An 8,202-nucleotide genomic window follows, 5' to 3' on the forward strand; every position below is an offset into this window, starting at 1 on the left:
AAATGACGTGATTTTCTAATTGTTCTTCATATACTATATCAATGTTTTTTTTGTTAAGACATCAGAATAAATATTCCAATTTTGAAATAATGCTTGTTTCAAGAGCATTTGTACATGAGAAAATCAAACCTGACCTTTGATATGTTCTATGCAATGTTGTCTACCCTTATTTACTGTCTTATGTGGCTGTTTCCTATCCATCGGTATTACTTCATTCAGCTCTACTTATGACAATTCCTTCCCAACCCAGTTAACAACTAGCTGTTCTAGTGGGTGTATAGCTGTGCCATCTAATAGTTTTTAAAAAAAATCAAATAAATGCCAAAGTAGTATTTTACAAGTGCATGTTTTTAACCAAATGATGAAATAAATAAGTATATTTTGAAAAGCAGCTCTGAGACAGGGCTTCAGTAAATTGCGGCTTAATTAGCAAGGCCAAATTATGACTGGAAGCATGTTTGTAAACTTTAGTAAAAACCACTCCCATATATCTGAAGTTAGGATTTTGACCTGCTTTTTCACAGCAACAGTACATATTTAATGTACCTTCTTTTGATAACATAAATTTTTAGTAGCCAAAACTTTTGGTCTAAATTGTTCTCTTGAGTATTTAGGAGTCTTTGCATGCTGCTGGGGAGGAAAAAAAATAGCCCAGATTATTCATTAATTTATGTGAAATCATAAGATGAAGATACTCAAAGGTTGAAAATTCTCAAAGGCTGAATCATGACTCAGTATAAACGTCCACATGCAGAGAATGGAGCCTGAAGCGCATGGCTGAGAATACCTTTTGGCCCAGAAAATACAACTGCAAAATGCTGATTCCTAGCTGATGAAATTTAGTGCAACAACTTGCAGTTTATGTTTAAAAGGCCACATATTTTCACTATATGGCTGTGAAGGAAACTAGAGAATTTCTAAAGTATAAAGGAAAAAAGTTCTGCTCTATTTTTAAATAGTTATTCCTATAATGCATAGTCAACAGCCTATAGAAATATAATATTACAAACCTGAGGTGGCAGATATGTATGAATACCATTAAATACAATTTTATAATGAAAATTTTGTCTTATGAAGGTGAAACTTTTAGATCATATTAGAATTCTAAATTTTTTATGCATAGCAATCAAATGACCTCTCCATATTGCCACATAAAGTATAGATTTAAAGTTAAATGATCCAGTCAGTCATTTAGCATTTTCTTAGGGTACAGATAACTATAGATGTTTACGTATGGTTCTCTTGTTTCTGTGTTTGTATTTACATTTTAAGAGTTGAAGAAAGAATGACACTTTTAAAAACTGTTTTTAATAGCCTTTGTTTATTGTTAATACATAGTGTTCCAGGCTCTTGCTCTAATGATTTTTTTCACGCTGCATTGATAATTAAATTCATTCATTTTCCTGGCTGCACAATTCTTTTAAATAAAAAGTTATGGGTAATAATACCTAATATGTTGAAAGTACAGAGGAGAAAAGGGCAGATCTGCAGCTTATAGTTCAAGGGGAGCCAATGGATTTTCAAGTTACAGGCTTAAATAAAATCGGAAATCTTGAGTCCTTTAATCTACACTATAGTAATGGTAAATCTTGAAGTGTTGTTTTGTTTTTCTTATGCTATAGTGCATGAGCTTTTTTCCAGTAAAACAGGAGCTGTGGGTATGTGATGTGTGATCCATTTCAGGATATTTATTAACAGTAATATTAGCAGTGGTACTATCTGGTGGTCCTCTCAGGTGACTGGGGACACGGTTTACATGTTGCTACTCCTAACATATACACAGTAGCAGTAAATCCTCTTCACGCTATTTCCCCTCCCCTCCCCTTAAAATAATTTAATGTCAATAAATAGGGGAAAATATTGCGAACATGTGAAACTTTGATAACATAAGATGCATATAGTAAAAGATTCTCTCCATGCTGATCTATTTATTTGCTTATACAGCCTCTGCAATTTTTATTTAATGAGATTTTAGGTTTTGCAATTTTTAAATTATGCAAAAGGGATTTAATACTTACTTACTAATAGAGAAGACATTCTTGGCCTCATATTTTTTGTCATATTTACAGACCTCAAGAACAAAAATCATTATGTCCACTTGGCCAAATATGGGGTTTAATTGTATTTTGAAAATAGATTGGTGTAAATGAGTAAGAATTTATACAACTTAAAATACCTAATGATCTCATTTTGTAAAATTTGTTGTGTAAGCTGGAACATCACCAGTTTGCAGAAGCAAGTTACAGAAAAAGTGATTTTGAAATAGTGATAAATAAAATGCTTGAATGAAAAGTGAGAGATATCTAGATCAACTCATAGGTATTACTTCTCAACATCTCAGCTCAGGCTCATGCACTCTTTTGGACTCAGTTTGGTAGAATTTTCTTGATTCTTGTCTGCCCCTGAGTGCATGGTCCTTGACAGGGTGAGCATGTGTTCCTCTGAAATAGCTCTTTTTCTAAATACTCAGAGGTACAACTTTCCTTCTGTTTTTTCTCCTTGATTCTGTCTCTTTGCCTTTTGCATTTTATTTGTATTTCTTGTTTTGACAGATTCGCAGTGTAAATGAGTTCTGTTCTAAGGTTAATAGGGCTGGTAGAGTCAACGGAGTAGAGCATTGAGGAGGCCCCTGGTGGAGTTTTGTCATTAAAAGCCCGTTTGGAGGTCTTCCTACCTGTATTCTTGCAGGTGTGTGGAAGGTATGAATGATAACACAACACGAGTCTTCATTCCACTTTCCTCACATCGGAGGGCTGATGATATAGCCATTTCCCAGTACTGTCTTCCACCAGTTTGAGGTGTCAAATATCGGTGATGAAAATGGGCTCAGGCTGAATACTGCTACCCAGCCACCTCATTTTACAATGTTATAATAAGAATACAATGTCCCGATTAAAGAGTAAAGATTTAAAGTTTCCACTATTTCAGGAGTTGAAAGTGTTTTGTTACTGACTTTTTCTTACTTAAAATACACCTACCACCTGTATTATCTTAGTAACCAAGCATCTCATAACTTTTCATACCTATCTGTAATTAGTGTGGATGTTTCTGCCATGGGTATTCTTATTCTTGTTAAGAACAAATGAGTGACTTAAAGGAGATCTGAGCAATGATCACCGATCCTCAAGCTGAACACCTTAAGACCTGTACCAGTGTCAAGTGCCAGCACTGATGTATTTGAAAAGGCAAAGACTGAGATGCCATATCAGACACTTCTGTACTAGGGAGCAGGATACCTGTATGTTCTCCCTGCTGTCTAAGGCCCATCACAGAGGGAGTCATGAGGGAGCCCAGCTAATCTTCTTAACTCATCTGCTTGTATGTTCCGGTATTATGATCTCTTGTCTCAATTATTTCTGCTAGACATGCCTGAGTGTTTCTTTCAGAGATAAAGACAAGGGTGTTACATTCGGCTCCTGCTTCTGCTCATGTGTTGGTGGAGGTAATGAACTCCCAGATGCTGAATCTTTGAGTTTTTCAGTTGTTAGTCAAATCCTATAGGAGTACTGAAAGCATTCCTCATGGAAGTCTGGAAGCAAAGTAAGTTTGAATCAGCATGATCAAGTTGGATGCATGGCTCCTGTTTGGGCCAACTTCTAATGAAAAGATTATGAATTAAAGAGTGAGACAGGAAGGGAAAGGGTGAGTAAGAGGAACCGGTCCTAAAAACACTAAAAGAATCAAAACCAGAAAAATTAAAACTAATTTTTAATAACTATATTGCTGTGAATCTTAGATGATTAAGTAGTCTGATATTGAACAGTTCTGTTAATAGGTGGCAAAAAAGGACTTTTCTAAAACTATATATAGCAAATGAGTGAACTGAAGTGAATGCCTCCTTGAAACTATGGGGAATTTAACCTCTTGGTTAATTCTAACAGGGTATTTGACCTCTACCCCAAAATATTGACTATCTTGTCCCAATTTTAAGCATGCTTGAGGTTCAGCTGAAATCTCTATATGAATGGTTTCATTTTGTAACTGCATATTAAGCTTAGAAGAGTGAAAAAGCTGAAAATCGCAGGTAATTTTGTTACTGATTGCATTTGTTTCTCTAATGGCTGAAATCTGTACATACTGTTATAGGGTCATCTTCCTGGGAATTTCCTTAATACCTTATAAGAAAATGATCTTGCTGCACAAAGTTGGTTACAGTTGAGGAAGAGTGAGCATATATGTTGCAGTGAGAGGGTCTGCTGGCTGCCTCAGCATAATGCATGCTCCTTCAGTGAACTGATGAGATCATACTAATGTGGAGGGCAAACTTGTTGCATCTAGACCACATGTGTAAATATATGTGCTTGTTTCAAACTGTAGTTTACTACTTTTTAAGGAATTACTAATGCTTTTGGTAGAGTCTCCAAATACGTGCTAGTGAACCTTTTGATTCTTGCAAAGATGTGAGGAGGTAGGCATTCCTCTCTTCACCCTTTCCTGTAATAATCATACAGTCTATAAAGCTTGTCTGATCTAAACTTATAACATCTTGTTGTGCAATATAAGAAAATTAATCCATTCTTTAATCTGTAGAGAAGAGGAGGAGGAAGGACAGGACAACTGCATTTAACAATTAAACATTGTTGCATTCTCTGGAAGGTGAGAACCAATTACCTCCTCCTGCAGCATACACATAGGTGGGAGAGAAAGTCTTCCTACAGTAGTTGAAGGTGTTTCCTATCACCTGCAATTTTCTTGATAGAAAGAGCTTGGGGTGCCCTCAGTTTCTTGCTTCCTTACACAGCTAAAGGTCTTACTGGGGTCTGACATTGGCTTCTATTGAGTGGAAAAGCGAAGGGGACTCTGGTGTCTGTGCAGCAAGCCCTGCAGCTACCTGCCTCTGAGCCTGTGTAGCATTGTTGCTGATGCAGTTAGCTTTCCTCTTAGCCTGCAGGAGATGTTCCTGCCTGGTGGGGTGATTTCCATTGAAAAGCAGTGAGTTCCTTTAAAAAAAAAGGAGACTGTTACCATTTTGAAGGGTTTGTAAAATCCATACCAAAAGTGCCAGGACTGTATATCACACTATTGCAAATATTCTTTAAAAACGTCTGTAAGTTTGCTTTGCAGAAATGTATTGAGGTTTAAAGAAAAAGGGAACGTGTTGAAGAATCCTTTGTGCATTTAAAATAACTCAGTACATTTTCCAGGCTGAAATGTGGTTTTATGTTACAATACATTTGTGAAAACCCAAATTTGATATTCAGTGTTGTGTCTATCCTAATAACTAGTTATTTCCCTGGCTTCCTCAACAAAGAGAAATAAGAAATGAGAAGAAATTATCCAGTTGGTGGTAAAATCACCGTGTAGGCATACTTATGAAAACAGAATTACTACAAGTCTTGTTTCTTTGCTGAGAGAGTTTTCTGGATTAGCTCATTTTTATACTCTTGCAACAGAAGCATGCAGAGAAAACTCCATACTGTATCCTTTCTGCATTAATAAATAACCATTCTGCATGTTTTTTGTCCTAATCACTTATGCAGACAAAGGCAATTCTAGTAAGAAAAATGTTCGTATTGAAGGTATTTCTGTAACTATGACTGCAGGTGAGAGATCTGTATTCCATGCCAAGTGCTATCTTTCCCTAATATTTCTAGTACTTGATCTGTGTTCCAGTGGGTTTCAGTGTATCTCTTGCTTCACAATTTCTCAACTTTTCTTTGTGAGCAATGAATGTCAGTAAAAAGGGCAAAACCATCCCCCAGCAAATTAACCTACTTAAATCTGGAAGATATATGGCAACGTTATACTTCCCCATATCTAGAGTCTTTTTGCAAAAGTTAAAGGAATAATATATTAATTTGCTTTATGTTAGTGTAATGCACAATTTTGAACAAGAGTGTATCAAATTCCTTTCATTTAAAGTATCTGGCTAATAGGCTGCTAAAATGATTATTCCATGAAAATATATTACCGGTTAGCAGTCCATGATTAACATTACTTGGTTGATACCCAAAGTTTATGCTTATGTATTTTTTAAATGCTAAGTTGTTGCTCATTTCAACCTTAGGAATATTGTGATTATGATTAGCAGAAAGAGAAATGTTCTTTGTCTAAGAAGCAACTGTTTGTTGGTAATAAGAAAAATTCCTATACTTTACCTTTATAATTCTAAAAAAGAAAATTTATTAATGCAATTGATAGCTGAATTTTTCCAATGAATGTATTTCACTTACATGCATGCTGTTCCAAAAATACAACTTCAGTTATTTCAGAAGGCTTCAGAAATAAATTCTCTTCCCCAGTTTTGCATGATTTTTATAAAATTAGGTCAAAGGAATTTTCAATTGTAAACAGTACTTTGTCATATTATCTACAAAACGTCTAGCAAATTTATAAATCCAGTGCTCATTTGAGTAAAGTTCCAAATCATAATGAATGATTTAGACAGCATTATCATCAATTTCCTACAGGTGCAGCTGCGGAAATCAGTGACTTCAATCAAAAGCTTCTGTCAGGTTTCACCACACTGTCATTTTTTACATTCAGGTTTTGCTGAAATTAAAAAAAAAAAAAAAAAAAAAAGAAAAGACAAAAAAGCATACAATTCTGTAAATGTCTTTACATCACTTCTACCTTTGGGTGGTGCTTTTGAGCAGTGCTGCACTGTTTCTGTTTGAAGAATTTAACAGCATTCATATTTTTGCACTTTATACTAACACAATATTTCTTTCATGATATTATGGAGTTAAAATTGCACTGTGTGTTTTAACACACATTGCAACAACCTCTTAAGGCAAAAAAGTAAATTCATGCAAATGAGTTATGGAAAGTGAAAAGATTTGTGCTGCTTCATTCATTGCAGAAATAGTTATTGGGAAACAGGCATTTTCCTTCTGCGGACTCTCTATTTACTGAATATCATGCAATTTGTCCATTGAAAATAGTTATTTTTTGAATACTAACCTTAAAAGGGTCTGAAGAAAGAAGATATGATTGATATAGCTTGCTTTAAATTATTTTGTTTCACTTGTGTCTTTAAAGTATTGTGAATACAGCTTATCCATGTTGCTTTGCTGATATCTGAAAATTAGAATAAATGAGAAACTGTATTATTTAGTGGCATGTTCCCTAGTTTTACAGTAGTTCATATATCACTGGCTTTCTAGGACCTTCCTATAAAACACTGCTGTTCAAATCTGGTAACATTCAATAAAAATGTAATACCAATACCTTTGAAGAATTCCCAGTGTGCTAAAAAAGTGAAGTTATAACTAGCTAAATCATTGTACCTTGTGAAGCCAAGAGGCCAGGGTTTCTCCTGTCTTCAGTCAGAGAAGCAAACCGCTTACCTGTTCCCACCATATCTACTTGCAAACTGGTAAGTCTCTGTGACTGAAGAAACCACTTGTTGCCAGCAAAATCTTTTTGTAATGCAGCCGTAGAAAGCTAAATCCTGAGGGGTTCCTGTTCTTTCCCTGTGGGTGGAGGATAGTTTGAGCTCTCTTAAATTTGAGGGATACTCATTAGTTCATGAGAATAAATCAGTATTTTGCTAATGTGTTCTGATTTATCTGCTATTCTGCTTTTCCCTTTCAAGTGTTTGTGTGCTTTCTATCTTAATGTTACTACAATCAGTGCTCATGTAACTTTTTGAAAAAGCTTTAAAATGTCTTAGGCTGTGACCATTTTAATTGTCTTGAAGATGGAAGAGATGCTCAAAATTTTCCATTTTAAGCTTCATTGAAATGACTGTGGATTGCAAATTAATGATTCTTTTTCTGTTTTAAGCTTTTTTTAATATATAGAGATATAATAAAATCATAACTTTTATTAATGGGTCATGCTAACTTTCCAACATTGGAGCAGTTTCTTTCTGTGTAAAGTTGAAGCCCTATCTGTTTTGTATTTCACTGACGATACCATCCTGGAGAGAGCAACTAGAATAGCAAGGCTGCTACGATTTCACTTTGTGTTTTAAACTGTGTGGGACACTACGAAATTCCTCTTAAAGGAAAGCCTTTGAAAAGTAGAAAACATTGAGCTTATGTATGATTAACTTTTAGAGAATTCAATTTCTGATGTCTTTTTCTGCAATTAGGCAACAATGGCAGCTTTACACTAGGCTGCACTAAGAGCTGAGGCAGAAGCACCCAGTAACTGTGCATTAGCTCATCTATGTAAGGGTTTGTAGGATAGGGCTCATTTTTGCATTCAGTAATTCTGTAACATCAGTTCCATTCAGAAAGACAGCAGTTCTTTGTT

Source organism: Falco peregrinus, chromosome 14, assembly GCF_023634155.1.
Source record: "Falco peregrinus isolate bFalPer1 chromosome 14, bFalPer1.pri, whole genome shotgun sequence".
Classification (NCBI taxonomy): Eukaryota; Metazoa; Chordata; class Aves; order Falconiformes; family Falconidae; genus Falco; species Falco peregrinus.